The 21,465-nt window shown below is 39.8% G+C and overlaps 1 long non-coding RNA gene across 1 annotated transcript in view; it reads right to left on the minus strand.

Moving 5' to 3' along the window:
* The window catches only part of LOC103377153 (uncharacterized), a 119,345-nt gene that overhangs the window by 47,713 nt on the left and 50,167 nt on the right, over window positions 1–21,465 (minus strand). The window contains exon 2 of the long non-coding RNA XR_003049340.1: window positions 2,975–3,111. This is a non-coding gene — a long non-coding RNA (uncharacterized LOC103377153). The remainder of the gene's footprint in view (window positions 1–2,974; window positions 3,112–21,465) is intronic.

Genomic DNA, 21,465 nt, shown 5'->3' on the forward strand with positions numbered 1-21,465 from the left:
CTCAAAACAGAACCACAGAAACAGAGCTGTAGCAGAACGAGCCTCATCCACGAGCAAGAGACAACTGTAAGTAAGAGAGAATTCCTAAAAATCCAGCTGAGAAACAGAAAGTTTTGTTTTTTAAAAACACTTTTTGCTGTCCAGCCAAAGGATTTGTTCTGGAAAAAAAAAATCTTATTAATTTGCTGAATTATAAAGCCACTTGCTTCTTGACTATCTGCACAACCTCACAGGGAGAGAAAAAAAAATTCAATTTAAAAGGACAATGAAGCCGTTATAAAGTCTGACCGCCTGTGATAAAAATGCAGAAGAAAACTCAGCAAAAAGGTGTAACGAAAAATTACAACCTTTTGGCTTCTTTTATAAAAGTATTTTCAATTTCATTTTTGTTTGTCTCAAAGGAAAAGCCTTTCAAACATGACCAGTTTGAATAAAGCACAAATAAGACTCTGATAAAACGATCTTTCTGTCAGAAAAATGCAGACGAGTCTCCATCTGACCCCGAGGTCAGTTATAGGTCACAACACTTCTGTGGCATTTATAGAAATGTGTTTTTCGCTAACTGTTAGCTTTTCTCTTGGTTAACCTTTGGCCCTTTTATACAAACACATGGTTCAAACATAACGTTCCCCGTCACGGCCCGACAGAGAGAGAGGAATCGCACAAAAGACAGAGAAAAATATGTGTTGTCACATTATTACATCTCCATTATTATAATACGATGACTGTTAAATGTCAACGGTTCAGGGACTGAATGTACGTCGACTTCTTCAAACATCTCACTATAAACGGATGAAGCGTTTATTTCGTCCTCGGTGCCAAAATGAAGATAAAACCATGTGGAGTCATAGTTTCTACGCCAGGCAGCTCTTTCTTTTTTTTCTCCCGTATTGACTTAAACAGAATATGATATTAATAACGCGGAGAAGGAGTTGCCAGAGGAATGAAGTGTCTGATTCATCTCAGCTCAATCTAACGATCTCCTGTCTCCTGACTGGGGTAAAGACGATGTAGGTGGCGTCTGAAATTACCAACATCTACAGCTGAGCTGATGAACTCGTCGATAACTCCATTTTTACACTTAATCACTGCTGTAACACAGAGACGTGTAGCAGAGAAGTTCTTCAACACAAACAGCAGATAAACAGAGAATAAGGTCAACATGAACACGGAACACACAAACCATCAACAGACCTCCAGGTCACCAGGTCATACACACACACACACACACACACTGAGCCATTCTTTGAAAAGAAAAAAAATACTAATTGCATAAATAAAAATAAAAAAAAGCCCAGTTTATTTTGTCCTTTGTATTTAACTCATCCCTGGGGATCAGTGGATGTGCATTAAGGAACGCCTGGCGAGCGAGGGAATTTTCGATGCTTCTTCAACACACCAGGGCCGGGGTAATAAACCCAATCCTCTTATCACGAGGCCACAGGCTGACCCACTTTTCTGGTGTTTTCAAGTCTCATTTACACACACACACACATTTGTTCAAACATTGAAACATTAATTGCAATTGGACCACAGGTAGCATGATGTGTTAGAAATGTAAAGGTGTAATCACCTCATCTGTGGACCAATGGAAACCCTTTGTGGGGGAAGTCCGACTTTTCTATGGGAGAAAAACCCTGCCACAAGTGAGGTGTATGGGATAAAACCCATTTTCCTTTCAAGACAGCTAAAGTTAGCCTAGGCGTCTCTGTATCTATTAGCAGCAGGCTAATAAATAAATAAATAAAGACAGTCTCAAAGAGCAGCAGTGGTTTTCCAATCTCTAAACAGAATAATCAAGAAGGACTGACGCCTAGATTGGACTGGATGAGTTTGAAAAAGCGCTAGAGACGTTAAACAAGAAATTCGATAATGAAATTAAATCCTGAGAGACAATTAGAGCCGAACCAGACATTGACCCTGTGAACGCAGCTGAGGGACAGACCTTCATGTGTTACAAGAAAAAAACCTAAACAAAACAAATCTGCCCAGCGCTGACCCCTAGAACCACAGATGGAGCTCTGTGATAGGGCTAATAGAAAGGCTGCTAATCGCATTAAAGTGACAAACATCATCGACTGCTCTGACCAATAGAGGCCGCGCGGTGTTAAAGAGTTCACAAGGCTAATAGGCTCAGGGTTTTTTCTATTGATTGGCAAATGGGGAATTGTAAACATTTCCCAGCAGGCATCGGAACAAACAGTTTTCTCCTAACAGTTGTATTGACCTTTGACTACAACGAATATGGTAATAATTCACTTCATAAATTCTAAACAAATGTCACTGAATTAAACGTTTATGGTAAAAGTAAAAGTATGGACATTTTAAACAACTTAATGATGAATCAACCTTGGCTCGCCCCTGTATCAGGGGTCACTGCAGCAGTAGTCTGTGTAGTGATTTTACAGTGTGTGAGTAGACCCTAGAGACGCCCCCTCTTGGCCATTTCAAGAATAATAAAGACTTACTATGTATCATACCATGTACAGTAGAAATTATGACCACTAGGTGGCTCTAATCAAAACTAAGAAAGGTAACACAAAATACAAATCAGAATCAATCAATGCAGAAACACCAGGAGCGACCACTGGGGCTAGAACCTATGATCTGTAAGGCATCGTGGGTTTAACTTGTGGGTCATAACCAGGAAAACCAGAACCAAAGACCAGGTGTCTCAGCTGTAGCTTCTCAGTTCCAAAGACTAGCCAAGTCTAGACAAACAGTACCAATGCGTACTATTTCACCTCGATGGTGACACAGACCTCACAATCTTTCTAGAACCTTCCCAGAGGTTGAAATTATCACCAAATGTTTGTGTTCACTTCCTCCGCAGACCAAGATAAATATGGTCCGCCTGACTTCTGTTAGCTCCTGTTAGACTCTAACTCTGGCTAGAAAGACAAATGGTCTGTTTTCCCAGAGGTGCAGAGGCATTAGAGCGGAGTGCGAGGGCATGAAAGGATGAGAAACTTACCGATGGCGTAGATGTTCGACTGCACTTTCTCTTTTTCTCAGAAGAGCGCCGTTTATCTCTTCAACCTGAGACACCAGATTGGCGTGAAGGGCTGCCTTTGTTCACACGTCAGGGATGGCGTTTGGATTCAACCCCCTCTGAAAACAGAACGTTTGGATTCAGTCGTGATAAACAGGCCAAAAACATCCATCTAGTGACACGTGTTTGGAGGGAGGGAGGCTCCCCATGACAGCATCTGGGCCTGGATCTGCAGGTGACAGGATGCTAACTGTGTTCGCACATCGATATTTAGCTGTCAGTGCATTCAGATCCGCTAAGAAGTCTCAGTGGTTGAAGACTTGATTTGAATCGCTGGAATTGATCTCCTTTGATGCGAATAAATATCCAGAACGAGAGTCAACAGACTTGACGTCTATAGTCAGTGTGTCATCGATACAATATTTACATAATTTCCCCGTCCTTAAGAGATAAGTGGAGGACTGAGTATCACACACGTCAACTGACAGTCGCCGTCTCCGACTATTGTAATTAGCCCCTTGGAGACGTAAACAACTGGCTATGGAAATACAAAAAATACATAATTGCTTCCCATCAGGAAATACACATCCAGTCCCAGCATGCATTGCAAGATCTACTTTCAAACATGAAAGACATCATTATAAGACACACGTAGAGAATCAAGTCTTTTATCAAGATCAAAAACTGATTTGATGGAAATGACTAAACAGCTGTTTCATACTTTTGAAAAATATAGTTTAACATATATAAAATATCAAGGCTTCATTTATTATTTAATGGGTGTTTTTTTTCTCCACCAGTTTGACAGCTCATGTCAGCAAATCCCCAGATTACGTTTCCGGTCCCTGGGATCCACCTGCTGTTGATTTATTCAGATGTAGCACGAATAGAAATAGTTATAGACTAAAAGGGACAAAAGAAGAAAAAAAAAACACATCTGTAAAATACAACAGTATCTGTTGCTCTAATAATATTTAGACCAGGGGTTTATTCATGGTCCATAGACCAGTTGAACTGTAATTCATCTAAAAAAAATAAATAAAATAAAAGGTGAACAATGAAAAAAGAAACTTGAATTTATTTGGATGATAAAAATAATGAACAGGAACTACTTTTGACTGTTGATTTAAAAGTTATGTAGTTTCTTTGTCTATTATGAAACCAAAATATGTCAAATTACATTTATTTTTTTGTTTTTTTATTATTTGCTTGAGCTTTTTTTGCAAACTTTGGACTGTGACTTGGTCACTGCTTAGTTCCTGTTTAGCTTTTTCAGATAATTCCCATCCTGGTTTTGTAATCTTAGTTTTTTTTAGTCAGTTTTCAAAACAACCTGTGAGAGTTCAAAATAAAATCTCACTGTGTTTTTGTAGCAGTTAGCTAACGCTAAAGTGTATTCTACTATTTAACTGTATATATACTGTATATAGTCGTTAACTTTTATTGAATTCAGTCAATTAAAGTGTATTCTACCATTTAACTGTATATATACTGTATATAGTACTGTATATGAAAATCTGTTTACAGTTCACCTGTTCACTTGTATCACTAGACATCAAGTTTTACACACAATGGGAGCTAAATAATTCAGCCAAGACAGTGTTTGAATCCTGAATTGAAAACCAAAGTATTTTTACACAGTAAACACTCTATATTAGATGATACTGCAGTACATTTGTATACCATGTAATTATTGCCTGAAGTATCACATCTTAGGACATGCAATTCCTCCGGGGTATTTTCAGACTAAATCCGTTCTTTGTGAATTTAAAGCCACACTGCATTGAGCCGGGCTCACACACACACACACACACACAGTTCACACAAACCCTTCAGCTCAGTCACCATCATAATGCTTATTAAATTTGCATAAAGCATTATGGCACATAAAACTGCCACAGACATCTGCTGTTCTCTGTTTGAAATGTCAATCATCGCAGCCGTTTGAAAGAAACATCCTGCGTAAAAGTCTGTGTGCATTTCAAACCCACAGCGTTTCCACTGAGCTGTGTAAAAACATAAAAATATATGGACAATTTTTACACCATCATTTAGACGCATCCGGTCCATTCGTCCGCACACTGACACAAGTTATTTGTTTTCTCCATATCACATTGATTTCCTGTTGTGTACCACTCAAGGTGCCGCGCCTGCTGCGTCAGCTGCTACAGTACAGTAAAGCCTGACTGGTGCACTGGAGCCTGGCCGTGCCCAACAAACACACAAAAACTATCTGAAATACTCAGAAAAACATTCATCAGTATGAACAAATCGATACCAATCATAAGTGTGTCCCACATGGAGGAGCTCGGCTCTGATCCCTGACCTGACGTGTTCTTTTTCTGTTAAATTCAGTGATGGAATCAGACTCTCTACTTCAGACAAGGACCAACTGAACCTCAAGGATTCCAGTGGTTTTTTAAGGCACATTTAGCCCAATGCTATTTCCTCTGATCACTTTATTAAATTTATATATAATATATATATATATTTATATATATGTAGATTTATACATTTATATATACATATATTATATGTATGAGTATATATATTTATATATGTATATTATATATATTATAGAAAAAAATAGTTATTTTTTCACTGCTAGCAAAAAGAAAGAAAAAATAAACACAATAGAAAAGCAATTTCTGTTTAGCATGTTTAGCATAAGTCTCCCCTGCACCGCCGAAGTGACAGTTATTCAAAGTCCTTGAGAGTGAAAATGGGTAATAACAACATCTTTAAATATTTATACACTGAAACACAGAATATACTAATATGGATTTAGCCGAGACGCTTGATAAAAACAAATGATCTGCCCCGCGTTGAACCGCAAACAATATTAATAAACTCCCCCAAGGCTTCTGTCGTTTGTTTCCTTCCACTAAATTAAAAATTGCAATTATCACTGCTGAAGGAACCAATAAAGTCAGAGCCCTCTGCAGCAGCAGAGCAGGCAATGAATTCGACAGATTATTTGTGGGTGGTTGAGGAGAAAAAAGAAAATTACTGTTTATAATGACGCACTTAAGCTGCAGCCAGGAAGAGAATTAAAAAAAAGGAATACATTGAAAGGAATTTGACTTAAATACTGATTGTGTACTTCACTGTGAGGAAGTATATATAATTGTTTTTCACAGTATATGATTCTATATTTGATTTTTTTAGTTAGTTAAAAGAGGGAAATATTGGGGGAGGGTCAGGAACAGCTCAAGTTTGAGACACCACTGTAAGGCATGAATCTCTAAACATAAGAAATTTGTATTTTATTTTATTTTAAAGAGAATTTAAAAAAATGAAAAATAGTATTTTTAACATATATTTAAGTAGAAAAAATAAAGACATATTATTTGATATATTATTATTTGTGATTTATTGTGTGTTGACTTGGTCGACTGGATAATAGCACAATTATAACAACAACAACAACAAAAATGATTCTGATTGACAGCTATTGTTTAAAACATAAACACAGACCTTTGTGTTGTTGTGGGTGCAGGGGTGTACAGCCCCTCAGGCAGAACAGCAGGCGCTCAGCACTTTATTACCTTGAACAGTCGGTGCAGAACCACAGGTTATTGGTTATGTTGGGAATTCGTAAGAATTTACTCATCACCGTCCCATTATCAATTTTAACTTAACTACTAATAAAAAGTATTTATTGACCTGATGAACCGAAGCAGAAGAATCGTTCCAACTCAGAACAAAAGAACTTGTTATGGCGATAGTATTTATTTTAGTCAACTAACAGTACCTTTAAAAGCCAAACTTGTTGTATTTGTTCATATAGGAAAAGTTTTTACCAATTAAAAGTCTAACAGTGTTATATGAATAATGAAATAACTGTTTTTTTTTTACTTTCCCCCGTTCTCTCCCCCCGTTTCACCCTTGAAGCTGTGTTTTCTTGTTTAACAAGACCTGTGAAAATGTAACTCCTGGAAGAAGCAGTATCAAAAATCCAATATGTGAGAAACTCCCCGTGTTCATCATCGCAAAACACTCTGATAGGCTCATCCATCATGGCTCGGGTTTTTATTATAGCTCTGTCTCGATCGCTGCTCGTCGTAGGGCTCAACCGTCAACATACTGTATGCAGCTGCTTAAAACAGTGCCCCCTCCTGTTATGGCAGCACACTTTACAAGTATAACCCCAGGCTACGCTGTGTGTGCGGACAATAAATCACGCCCTGGAATTATGTGTGTGTGTATCAGCTTAGAAATGAGTGCATCAGGAAGCTGGTTACAGCCCGCAGGTTGTTCTGCATCGTTGTTGTTGTTGTTGTTGTTGTTGTTCTCAGGGTTTGTTTCCTATTTTAACCTGAGTTTACTGCTAAATCAGGTCCATGAAGAACAGCGGGGGAAGAGAAGAAGTGAAACGAAGACAGAAATAAGCAAAGACATGTGAAGTCACTGAAGAACATCTGCAGTGAACCGAAGTGAAACGAAGACAGCAATAAGCAAAGACAAGTCACTGAAGAACATCTGCAGTGAACGCTCTGCCATCAGCACACATGGCTATGACTTGTTACGAGTCAGTGACTTCGACAGCACAAGTCCGAGTCCAAGTCACTAGAGTAGAGTAAAGAATAAAGAAGTCACGTCATTTGGTTGAGTGACCGAGGAAGATGAACGTACTTGAGTTCCGACTACTCAAATCTGGCCCATGTCCAAGTCTTGGCATGGAGTAGTGTAGTATAAGTGACTGCTGCCAATCAAACAAGTCAAAGCCAATCTAGCTCAGTAAAACTGTAGTCCCTGGAGTTCAAGTCGGTGAAGTCGAGTCACTAGTCACTGACTAAAGTAGTACAAAAGGTCAGAGTTTGTGACAAAATGTTCAAGTCTCCACGGTTTAAATGTTGTGTGAATCAAATGAAACAAACTAGCGCTCGATGTCGCGCAAGAATCAAAGCCAGTGAAGAAATCCACCAGGACCAAAATCATGTCAACAGTCCAGGACTTGCTACATCGTTCCTGTGAGACAGACTGAAGACCTGAAGTCGATGTGCCTGCATCGCCACAAAATGTCACAGAGCTGGAATTGAACTGCCAACATTTTAGTTGGTGATAACACAGTGCAGCTACCTCTTCAAGTTATCTCTGCTGAAAGTTATCTATTTTAGTGCAGGCAGACTTGTTAAAAATAGTCAAGAACCAACATTTGGCTAAAGAGTCGATTTGTGACAGCCTCAGGATTACTCTCAATATAGAAGCCTCAACATGGCCCACCCCTAAAAATAACAACTGCCATGTGTAACTTGCAGCACTTTGGCTGCGACTGCATGAAGTCTGTCGACAATCTCCTCGTGCCGCGGCGAGCTCCCTCCCTCTCTCTCTCCCTCCCACTCTTTATGACAAAACGAAACGCTGCTCCGAGTTCACACTTCATTACTCGCAGTAATGCCTCGGCACAATGATGTATGGAACTGCTCTGACTCGCACACGGCCGCTGCTGTGCTGCTGGAACTGGCTCGACAGACTTGTAAAAAGAGCCACAACAAAGTGTTTCCAACAGCACACAACAACTTTCATTAATCCTCAGGAATTGGTGGAAAAACATTTTTATAACATGTTGCATCAAATGTAAGGTACAGGGAATTTCACTACGTGTTTTACACAAAGTGACCGACATTGTAGAATGAAAATATCAGCAATATTAATCGTCTTACAGTTTTAGAAATATAATAATAATATTAATAATCTAAATAAAGCAAACTTGAGTTACCAATCATTTAAAATGCATTAAAAAAGACTAAACTAACTCTGAATATCAAGCGCCTCAGTCCTGGGTCTTAATCAGTGGTAACAAACATACGGCCCGTGGGCCAAAACCTGCCCGCTTGGGTTTCATTTCATATCCTTGATGATTTTTGGAAATAAAAAAAAAATACACAAACACTTCATGTTCAGGTGAAATGTTTTGTAAAATTATATTTCATTAAGACTGGAGAGAAAACAAAGATACAATAAGAGATAGGTAGGACGTTAACTCCCCGCAGCGATGAATAAATGATCTATTTTCATCATTTATCCTGTTAGAGCCTCCTGTTTATCAGACTCAGGTATATAATCTCTTATTGGAGGTCATAACGCTGAAACGTTTTCCTGTTTATCAGACTCAGGTATCCCTTATTGGAGGTCATAACGCTGAAACGTACAGCGTGGCATCAACTCTCTCTCCTGAAGCACAGTTCTTGAAATGCTAATGTTATTGTTTTCTTAGGGGTCGGTTTATTAAACGCTCAGACTATGTAAATAATGCTAAACACAAAGTCGACGCACTTATAAACAGAGCGGTGGAATGGCTAAACCCTCATTTTAATTGCTAAGGTGGTGTGGAAGTTTGAACAGAAGAAAACTTGTAATTATTCTTGGTAAAACTTTGTGACACTGAGCTCGACCCGCAAATGACTGCACTCAGGAGGGAAGCAGACGGTTATCGTAGCAAAGCACTGTATTTGTTTCCCACCCCGGCTGATAATTATAATCCCATCACCTGCAGACCTGCTATATTTCATTCCCTTCATCTAAGAGGAGTTGGTGTAGACCTGGAACGGAGCATGAATTCAAATGACCCAGTGGGGTGAAAACAAAGATGTGACTTTAGAAGATGCAATTACTATTTAATAGATTTAAAGGGACAGGGCAACAATTTAACATAAAGTTAGGAAATGTGCTGTGGTGATCCAGGGTTTGCACCATTTTGTGCTGTCTTTTTTATGCATGCTTTTATTTTGGTAGACTTTAGTTTGGAAGTTAAAGCTTTTTTTGTGCATTGTTTCTGTTTCCCCAGTGGCCCATGAAGGCAACACAGAGAAAAGTCTTCTGGTTTTAGACAAGTCAAGGCCAAAAAATTAATATTCAGATAAAAATCTGACATGATACTTGAATTCAAATGATTACAAATTTGATTAGATAATTAAAAGGAAGCTGTACATTGATCGAGGTTAATAAAAATTATTAAATGTACCTAATAATAATAATAATAATAATAATAATAATAATAATAATAATATGCCACTGAAATGACTTCAAACAGCTGAATAAAGAATGAACCTTCACTGTGGGAAGAGAAAGATACATTTAATAAAACATTTTTAACACAGTTTTAACATGAATATTTAGCTTCTGCTGCAGAATAATCGTTGTCGCATGAGAGGATTTGTAAAAATCTCATTAAAATGTTTTCCCCTGTTTGTCAACAGAGTCTGTGCAGGATCATGATGAGATGATGTTTACACCAGCAATGTGAATAAATTTCCCTTTTTTAAGACATAAGGAGTCCATGATGATGATGATGATGATGAAGAGGAGGAGGAGGAGGAGGTGAATTTAGTGATATTTTCACTTGGAGTTTTCACTCCAAAAGCTCAGAAAATGATGCTTGAATTTAATGATATTTTCACTTGGCGTTTTCACTCCAAAAGCTCAGAAAATGATGCTAGGCTAATTAGCTTTGAAATCCTCCAAAATCAGAATGATGTCCACTGAGTATTAACGGCTAAAATGGGTGAAAAATGGCAACAACAAAAAAGCTAGCACTTAAATTAGCATATAAAGTAGAAGGTCAAGACTTTCTAGCATAATCCTGGATCTGTTGAAGGAAAAGTCATGGGCCAAAATAACCCTGTATTAATGCCACTGTTGGCCCCCGGGCCACACATTGGACATGGCAGCACTTTATCAGTTCAACATTCATAATGAGCAGTAATTTTTATTTTAAATGATGGCAGCCTCATCACGAACAGAACCAGAGACAAATGATAAAGAAATGAAGCCAGATTTGAACCGTTTCCTCTTTGACTGAGCTCTGATGGAAAACTAAATAACGATTAAATCTCATCTCCGTCCAACAATCAACCGCCTCGATCACAAATGAAGCCGCGACAGTGTCACCGTGATTCCTTCTGAACATATTCCGCTCATTTGAATGTGAACCTCGTCCACAGTAATTAACATAATAGAACATCACAGAATCCCAGAGCAACAGCAGCTGCAGCCTGGATCAAACACTCCACATTATTCTGTACCATTAACCTGCGGTGGCCCCTAAACAATGGTCACACGGCAGCATCAAAGGAAGTCTTACAGAGGCTGGAGCAGGAGGAGAATAACAACGACTCTACACATCCACACAGACAGACTGCAGCCATGTCCTTAATTAAAGGGTCACACTTGTAATGACATTCATCTACTGTAAATGGAAGTTTGTTGTTTGTTTGTTTGTTTTCCTATTGGAAAAACACTACAGCATAATCTCACTGTTTATCAAACACATTATTGGAACATACATCTTATGTTACTGTATATAATTTTCTGTTGTCTTCATTTTGTTTTTTGAATGAAAAAAAAAACCCTCTAGATTTAGGATTCACAGTGAAAATGGTGTCAAAGGTCAAAGGTGTACAGCCAAACAGACCAATCGGTGCTCTGTGCTTAATTCACTCAGCCTCCACAAAAAACGTATTCGCTGGACAAAGATGTTCCATTGATGGTAGACTCCAAAAACACTGGTCATAATGACTGACCGATTGAGTCACTGACTGACTGACTCAATCACCCACTCACTCACAACTAACTCACTAACGGCTGACTCACTCACTCACTCACTCACTGACTCACTGACTAACTAACTCACTCACTGACTAACTGACTGACTCACTGACACACTCACTGACTAACTCACTGACTAACTCACTGACTGACTCACTCACTGACTAACTCACTCACTGACTGACTCTGTAGAACAGACTTTTCACTGAAAACCACATCAGTGCCGTTTACCCTTAAATCCCAGCAGCCAGCTTCCATTAATATCATTGTAAAAACTCACTCACTGACTAACTGACTGACTGACTAACTCACTCACTGACTAACTCACTGACTAACTCACTCACTGACTGACTCTGTAGAACAGACTTTTCACTGAAAACCACATCAGTGCCGTTTACCCTTAAATCCCAGCAGCCAGCTTCCATTAATATCATTGTAAATGGGAACAACAGCACCTTAGCGTCTGCTGTATTATTCATTATGCTGCAGGGCCTTACGCCGAGGCAGATAAATGTTAAAAAGCTAAAACCCTATTTCATGCTCAGAATGTATTTTTATTGTTGTTGTTGTCGTTGTTGTTGCTGCTACATTTTTTGGACGATGATGGATTCCGACAACGACAGCGGCTTCACATTTGCATAGAGCCATTTTTTTTCCTTTTGGTTCATTAACAGTGCTGTTCATGGATGTTAAGATTCAACTGTGGGATTCTGTGTTATTTATTCATTTTTGCTCTATTGAATAAGCACACTCTGCTAATAACTGGCTTTTTTTTTGCTTCCTTGACAATTTTTTTTACATTTTTTGGACCAACTGTGGCGGTGACATCATCGACGGAGCCTCAGATCTGAGTGGATGTTCTGCAACAAGTGAACACAGCCAGGCTAGTCTCTGCTGTTAGCGCCTCACACGTATTAGCATACGGCTCATTATCAAACATAAAGGTGGCTGCAGGGATCAAAGACAGGGATGTACCAGTATTATATTTCCACCTCATTACAGTGGGGCCTGTTTTGAACACCGGTCTTTTTGGGCCGGTGTCACTGTGGCGTCGTTTGCTGATGGAGGAGAATTCATCGATCAGAGCAGATTTTTTCTCTGTTTTTTTTTTTGCTCCTGCACAGGGAAGCCACTCTATAATGCAACACAGGGCATTTCTGATGGTGCTGTGTGTAACTGGTCTTCATGCTGTACTGTACATGATTCCATGTCACGTTTTCACCCTCTGGGCTAAAACTGTGCTGCAGCCTTTGTCTCACACTCTCTATTAGTCTCAGCTGTCCTCTGTAAGTGGTGAAGACCAGTGGTAATACTGGGACACTGCAAGGTTTGAGGTACAGTTGTCTTAAACCTTTGTACAAAGTGAGAAAGACTTAAAAAATAAACAGAAATACCAGAAGGTTCAAGGCCTCTTTCAGCCCGGGTTTATATTTAAGCAGCACACTCTACCAGTGTTTAAAAACACTGTACCAGTGTTTTTAAACACTTATTGCACGTGTGTAACAAATCTAGAAGTCTTACTACATGCTAGGCAACCAGAAAACTACTAAATATTTAAATATTTTTATAAATCAAAAGAACAAAAGGCTTGAAATAGGATAAATACAAATGAGCTAAAGAAGTACACACCAGCCAGAAAAAAAAAGGCCAAAAATATCGCATAAACGAGCTGAAGGAGCTAAAGAAGTACACATCAGCCAGAAAAAAAAGGCCAAAAATATCGCATAAATAAATGAATAACTGATTTAATTATTTGATTAATTTGTGGCAAAATGTTCAGCCGACTTTTAGGTCATTCTATATGTCCAAGGAAATCAAGACGAGTCATTTGAAATGGTTAATAACGACAATAATGTCAACACTGAATTAACGTGAATCATGAACACAGAACCACAGGCTTCATAAAGTCGTCCTCTAGAAACATCAACTGAATCTCAGCCTATTGGAGCACAGCATGCTGTCATCTAAAAAGGAAGAGCGCCACCTCTCTCTCTTTCTCTTGTCAGCATTATATATATGACCCTATTATTAGCTCAGCGATGGTACGATTTCATCAGAGGATGATGCTCACCCACTAGGGGGTGCTTTATATCCTACTGGAGTAATTAGCGGGAGAAGCTCAGGCTAGCATGAAGGTTGTTATTGTTCACCTGTAGCTGACTGAATAGCGCGATGGGAAAGCTGACTGATGATGCTGGAGTGCAGGTGTCGATGCATCGATTCCGCTCACGAGCCCCAGCCGATGATGCAAACAGCTCCTCGCCTCCCGCTCTGAACCACAACAATCTATTTCTCATCAGGTGCAACAAAGCTGCACATAATCCCTCACAGTTTCTTTTTTTCTAATTTAAAAAGACTACGTTGACATCATACACTGTGACATGTGTGTGTGTGTGTGTGTCACCTCACACCCCACGTCCACCTGCCTGATCATCCGGCAGCCATTAATGTATCGACGGCTGCAGTTGCTGTAAAAGCCCGGAGTAATTATCTGATAGAGTGGACTCTAAAAACTTTAGCTTTGGAGAGAAAAAGGTCAAGGATGTATAGAACGCTGCAGCTGGACCAGACACCACAGAGACTCCCCTCCTCCCACTCTCCTCGAGGCCTCAGTGCTGTGAAAATCCAGAGGAATTATTTTCACACCAGTGAAATCAATAGAACAGTTTTCAGCTACAGTGGAGAGGCAGTGATTAGTCTGTCCACTTCCATCTGCAATATTTTTCTAAGCAACGCCGCTCTGGCCCTCAAATCAGGATTCCTGCCACGACTGAATTAAGATATCGGTAGAAAAATAATTGCTTCTTATGAGATTCCGTCATTTCATACAGGATGTCAGCAAATGCTGAGGATGAGGCGGAGGAGGGAGTCGAACCGCAAGGAACCTGACCGTCAATCATCAACTTAATTCTAAAAATACAAGAAAAATGACATACACAGTTTAACATATCATGTCTGGTATTTGTTTTAGATTTTTTAAATAAATAGATACCATGACATTTCCCTTACTCCCATGCAGGGGGTGCTATAAACTCATAAAATATTAAGTCTAAATCAATTTCTGTGAAAATTATTTGCTAGTTGCATCAAATATTTTAAAATAATGTGACTTTTTCCTAGTGGCGCTTTGGCCCAGAGGCAATGTCTCTGTCATTGGTGTGGAACGCCAGGGGTCACCTCCTGGACAAGTTCGAATCCCGGTTAGGGCGGTTAATACCTTCCAGTGGACTCACCACTTGGTGGCGACTGCTGCCCCCGCGACCCGGTAACGGATAAGCGGATGAAAATGGATGGATGGATGGATGGACTTTTTCCTATTCATTAATTAGAAAGATTTTAACTATTTAAGTGTTTGGTTTTTTTTGAAACACGCCGCAGTAAAACCAAAAGTTTGGCTCAATATTTCTAACAAAGACACAGATTTCCACCCAGCTATGACACCTGTGTGACAGTGGAGAAGAAAGATTCCCTCACCCTCTCCTCCCTAGGGTGCACTGATGCCTCCCTCTTCCCCGGGTAATGTCTGCAGCGGCTCAGAGGGAGATGAGGGACTGGCCCAGATACCACGCTGAAAAGACAACTCTGAGGTCCTCCGCCCAGTAGCACAGAGAAGAACTACAGACAATAGTATCTGCGACAGCAGGCGGTCGGAGTTGTTGTTTGTGGGAAAGTCTCCTGGGATTCCCCAGCTTTGTTAGCTTTTTCTAATTGGTCGCCCAAATGCTCTGGCACAAAGACGTCTGTGCGTTCTGTGTGATATATTTCACAATCTTCATTCGTGGCATGCGCTGCCATGCTCTTTTCATTCTCCTGCTAATAAAATCCCCACGCCACTTTGTTGTAATAAATGAATATTGTAATGAAGGAAATGATTTTTTGGGGGGTGGCGGTGGTGAGGATTTCAAATTAAATGAACGGTTCAGTTGATCAGGGTCTTCTGCGATTTTAACCTCAGGGAAATTATGTTTCATCAAAATGGGACAATGAGTGAATTTTGTTTTCTTTGTGTCCCGGAATGTCATAATGCACCGCAGCTACAGGCAGCAGAGGAATCGGACGTCCATGTTCTTCACCTTGTTAAAAAAATACACCTGTCAAAAGTCATCTCAGAGTCACGGTCCAAAAAAATAGACTAGCCAAAAATATAACTAGTCTATCTAAAAATATCTCAAGCTACTTTAGAAATATCCAAAATATTTTTGAGACATCAATGTTAGCTTAAATTTAGCAAAAATATAGCACACTTAGCTCTGAAATGCTTAAATAAATTTAAAGTTGAGCAGAAAATTTAGCCTAAATAAATTTAAAGTTGAGCAGAAAATCCTGTTCAGTCAAAACCTGTTGAAGTACTAGTGCGGCTCGAGGACACGTTTCTGGACACGCCTGACATTGAGATCCACCTTCATTTAGGTCAGGTGGATTTAACAGGATTTAAAAAATGCAAACATGTCACAAAAATTCCTGCTCCAGAAAGATAATTGTAGAATTGGTAAAAAGCTTAGGTGACAAAATGAAATGACTGCCTTTGATCCTCTCACCAGACTCTACCAGGGAATCCTTGTGTTGACAGGTATCTGGTTTCATCAGCCCAAAGTGACTCAGACCTTGGAGTAGGTGATCAAAGGTGTTTGAAAAAGAATGTGAGAAAGCATTGATTTTCTGGCTGGTTACTGAGCTGCTCCACTGAAATCTCATTAAAGATGAAGAGGCCTGCGGTATTCGACTTGGAGCAGTGTTTACCAGCCTCTACAAAGAAGTTTTTCTCAGGTATTACAGCTCCTTGTTGTCAGAGTACTTCAGTCTGAAACAGTAGAAATGAAACACATGGACTCTGGCTCTTTGCGATGCTGCCCAAGTTCAGAGTGTCCTTTAAATTCCAGCTTCTGCACAAATCCCGAGAAAATGCGCCGACATGTGAGGGATAAAAACGGCTGTACGGTAGAAGGTTTGTCACTTGTGATTTTTATTCAGCCCACGCAGTTAAAAGCATCATTAGTTCAAGGTCAGTCGTCTTGTACAAACACATTTCCATTGACTTCACATGTACTTTGTCAGGATGTCACTGAAAAAGTTCTTTGGAGAATTTCTCTGAGGAAGACCTTGGAAATATGGTTACGCTAGGAAGTTTTTCTATCCCCTGAGAAATATTCATCAGCTCTCATCTGGTAGTTAGGATTAAAAGCACAGCGAGCCTGTCTTAGTTTGAAACCAGCCCAGCAGGGGGTGGTATCAACACAGTTTAAAATGGTTTATACCCCTTTAAAAGTCAGTACGTGAGTCGAGTGCAAAAACATTTCACAGTTTAAAAATGTTTTTTTTTAGCTAACTTGTACTCTTCACAAGGACGAAGAGTAACCCCGACACACACCCCCTCACTCCTACTACGACTGGAAGCAAAATGATATGCCCCACTTTGATGCACTAACCAAAATTCTATATATGCAGACACAATACTATATAACAGTACATACCAATAAGTGAGTGGACTATTTTACAGCTCTTAATTGAAAGACTTGTCAAGGTCTGATACATTAATAGAGCAATATTCAGTAGTCGCCACTCTTCTGTAACTCAATCAAATTTAACAAGAATCTTAAATGTTTTTCTTCAATTAGACCTTTTATCTCCCATTTACACCACCTTCTTTTTATTCTACAACCTACAGTAAAATCTACTGAAGAAGCCAGAGCAAAAGAAACCTGCTGAGAAAATATTAAAATTTCATTAAATGGACCGTAAGGCCGAAACAGCTTCTGAATTTCACTTCAGGCAACATGGCAGTGAAACACACCGGAGAGCCGTACAAATACTGGACCTGCTCAAAAATATTAAGGCAATCAAATCCAGAACAGATAAATGATGAGGCGTTCAGGTGCCATGGAGATAAATCCCTCCATCGCAGGTTAATTACAGCAGCGCAGGGAACACGTCACCGTTAATCAGAGTGTGATTTTACACTGTGTTACTTCAGCGGTACATTCATAGGCACCATAAATAAATTCAGTTCAATAACTCCTTCAAATATTTAAGCACACTGTTCCTTTAAATATCCATCACTCAGGCGGATGTCGATAAATAATGTATTTTAATTAGCTGTGACGGAGAGCGGTTATTCCTATACATGACAACCCAGATGAGGAAGAACTCTAAATTAAAGCCAGGCTTTCACCATTGGCCGAGGCCAGAATGACTTCCAGCCACCAGGCGGAGCGGTCATCAGCCTTCCTTATGTGCAGTGTTTTATAGTCAGTAGCTTTTACTTAAATCATTTTGGCCACAGATAAGGAGCGGAAGGCTACAAACCTGCACCGCGGCGCGGCCTCCATTCACTGACGGCTCAGTTTCTTTTATAGGTAATGAAAGCCTTCCAATATTGCTGAGCACGGAGCAAGTCTGAGAGGGAGCAACATAAACACTATCGACACCGTGCACATGCTTCCTTGATGCCCTCGTCAAACTGTCAGCCCTAAAAGCCGGCTGCTCTAATTAGCTATGGATTCTCCCGTGCTGTGGCCCTCGCTCATTATGTGGCGTGATGTCATTTGTCCGACTGGAAACGGCCGATGTTTGAGCAGCTGCGACACACGGGCGAAGCCTCGGAGAGAACAATCAGTAAACATAGCTGCCGTCGTTCACACACTTTATGTAGTCAGGGATTTGACCCCCGCTCCTCCACCCACTCACCCCCCCGCACCCCCCCCCCCCCCTCAGCCCTTTACCTCGACAGCATCCACTTTGAACTAATAAGTTCAGTGACAGATTATTTCCCCGGGGACGACCTGGTTGTTAGGCCGGGGTGGAACAGCTGACAGGGGTATTGGAAAACTGGTAGCACATGCTAACACACACACACACACATACACACACAGACACACACACAGGTCACATAGGAACTTTAAAAGTCAGGATTCTAACCCTACAGGAGTCCTCTGTGATATTTCCACTGACTGGACTAAAATACAGTTGATCCCTTCATTACTTCCAGTTGGTATTTTTCACAAAAGAAAAATCAATTATCCTTCATGTTCAACCACTGAACGTAAATAGAAATAGTTTCTGCTTCACATCAGCTCTCTGCACGTGTTTTCTCTTTTCAGGAATAGTATCTAAAACGTTTAACGTTGATGCTTCCTCAGTGTGGTACGACTATGGAGATTACAGGACACTGTAAGTAATCCAGTTTCTAGACCAGCGGCCTCAAACATACCAAAACTGGCCCACTTGGGGTTTCATTTCGGCCCACTTAATACATTTTGGAAATAAAAAGAAATACAAAAACACTTCATGTTCAGGTGATCATGAATGTTTTGTAAAATTATATTTCATGAAATATGAAGATATAGCTGATATATATTAACACTGGTCCGGCCCACTTGACATCTAATCAGTTTGACACCCCCGTACTAGGGTCTTCAAATTGTTTTTACAGCACCCTCTGCAGGTGAGTCAGGAGTTGCTAGATGCTAATATGAATAATACTGACGGAAAAGAAAAGGAAAAAAAAAGTCAGCAGAGAATGTTGAAGTGGGGTTGATTTAATGCAGCTGCTTCAGATCCAGTCGTTTCTGTTCCTGTTCTGTTCCGTGTTTGTCTCCATTTCCTTCTTCTGAAAATATACATACAGTATTAAACCTTTAGCAGAAGTGATATTTATTCAGGCTGGAAATATTTATTCCTGTTCCTCTGCAACTGACAAAAATAACGAGTCAGCAGTGTTTATACTAAGATGTTCAAACTCTAAATATAACGTGTGTGTGTGTGTGTGTGTGTGTGTCCCAATTCTGAGCACGAGAATGCACTGGTCAGTGGATTCAAAGGCACCTGCACCGACACCTGCGAAATGTCCCTGGTGTCTTTCTAAGAAATGCCTCCCTCAACACAACTTACACCAGCACACTTTGTGCTTGTTTCAGTAAACAAGATCGTCAATGTGAGCTTTTTCTGCTGCAACCTGGTATCACCTGGTGTTTTGCACAATCTCGAAGCCTCAGAACCACTTGGCTTTTTCTTTCCCTCTGAAGAATTCTAATCAATCAGGGAGCCCCGCGGTCACCTCAGCACGAGCGCTCTCATTCCCAGCCAGGACGAAAAAAAAGAAACAAACTTCAGACAGGCAGAAATAGAGATAAAGGAAATAGTGAAGCCTGTGGTTGGAAGGAGTCCCTGAAGTCAGTTTTTGTAGATTAAAGCCTGGGAACACTGGGGCTGAGTCCAAACTTTACCAAAGACTGTGTTCAGACTTAGAAATCAGTCGAAAATACTTGGAAATCACACCAATACTTTATGATATTCTAACTGAGGGATGAAAAAGAAGAAAAAAAATTCACAGTGGAAGAAGAGAAATCACAAACGCAAGGAGAAGTGAATATCTCCTGTTTATAAAACAGCAGAGTCGGCAGTTAGTCTGTTCAACGTTGTTTGTTTTTTTTTTTGTGTTGTTTTTTAAACTGGCGATCAGTGTAGGCATTTGAAAAAATTCTTTGGATCGTCATTCTAAAAGTCTCTGCACCAGATCCTTTAGCAGTATTAGCCAGTAAATTAGAAAAGATGTTTGCTTTTATGCAGATGACACCAGACTCTACCCATCCACAACAAGCAGCAGCCTGGTTGTTTTTTTTTTTTAATATCAGTCCTTGAAAATCTTAGATGTGGAAAAGAATCTTGACTTTATCCCACCTTAAAATCACATTTTATTCTTATTACATGTTCTTAAAACTTAACTTTTCTTTTTTGTATTAAGAATTTTATTTTCTCTTCTTGCTGCTTTTCTTGTTCAAACCTCAGTAAATGGACAGGTTTTTCTGGTTGTTTAGCCCTATTAAAAATGAAAGAACCCCCGGTGATATTAGCCTGGAACTGACTCAGATGGAGCGAGACATAGAGTTCAGGTATGATCCCCCCAACGCCCCCCAGGTCAGTGTGGACGATAATCACTCCTGATTTCTTTCCAGTGAAAGCTCAAGACCGTTTTTTTAACCTTAAACTTTAAAGTTTTGGCTTCTACACCAGATACTTTCCAACAGAAATCCCGGTTCTGTTCTGATTTGGCCAAATAAGATGAGTAATTAAACAGTTCTGTTCTGACTTCTGGATTTGGCCAAATAAGATGAGTAATTAATTAATACGCTGTGATTAGTGGAGGAGAAAACGTGGATTCTTCTCTTATGTGGGCTGTGTGACTCATATTAGACACAGAATGCATCTTTCATACAGACTTCTTAGTGCAACCTGTCCTCTAAGCTCTTTTAGAGAAAATAAAAAATGCTTTATAATCTTTACAGTGAACTCTTGGAGGCGGACGGCCTGTGATAAACGCAAGAACACACACGAAAAAGCTGCTGACTGTTGCTTCTCCCTGTAAAATCAGCAAAAAAAATGGCAAGGCTTTACCTTTTTTTTTATCACAGTGATGCATTGTTAACATCACTGATGCAGTTTGATGCGGCTTTAAAAACAGCAAAAGAGCTGCCAGCGCTTTGATGGTTGAAAAGAGGATGAGGAGGCAAAGATTCAAGTGGATGGAAATGAAAGAAGAACTGAAGAGCAGTTCTGGGTGTCAGCAGCCAGTTGTGGTGTAATTTAGTCTGTTTGGCATCACTTTCTGGGGCCCATCAGCAGTGAGTGCCAGAGCTGCTCTGAGCCTGTTGGGAGGATGGTAATGAGATGGATGTGTGGTATAGTTGTTAAACATCACAATTTTAAAATGTAGTTGCAGCTTGATTTAAAAAGTAACAAACTTTCCAGTAACTTTGTACCACTTATATTTTGTTAAATTAGTCTAATTTAGTCTGCCAAAAAATTCAAGTTTTTTTTTCTAAATAATCACAGTATCTGTAGATTACTCACACTTAGTCATATACAATATATACAATATTTTATAAAGTGTTGGAACAGATTAAATGACTTTCTGTGATTCGTAAAAA

The sequence above is a fragment of the Cynoglossus semilaevis genome, chromosome 3 (genome assembly GCF_000523025.1).
Source record: "Cynoglossus semilaevis isolate Cse_v1.0 chromosome 3, Cse_v1.0, whole genome shotgun sequence".
Classification (NCBI taxonomy): domain Eukaryota; kingdom Metazoa; phylum Chordata; class Actinopteri; order Pleuronectiformes; family Cynoglossidae; genus Cynoglossus; species Cynoglossus semilaevis.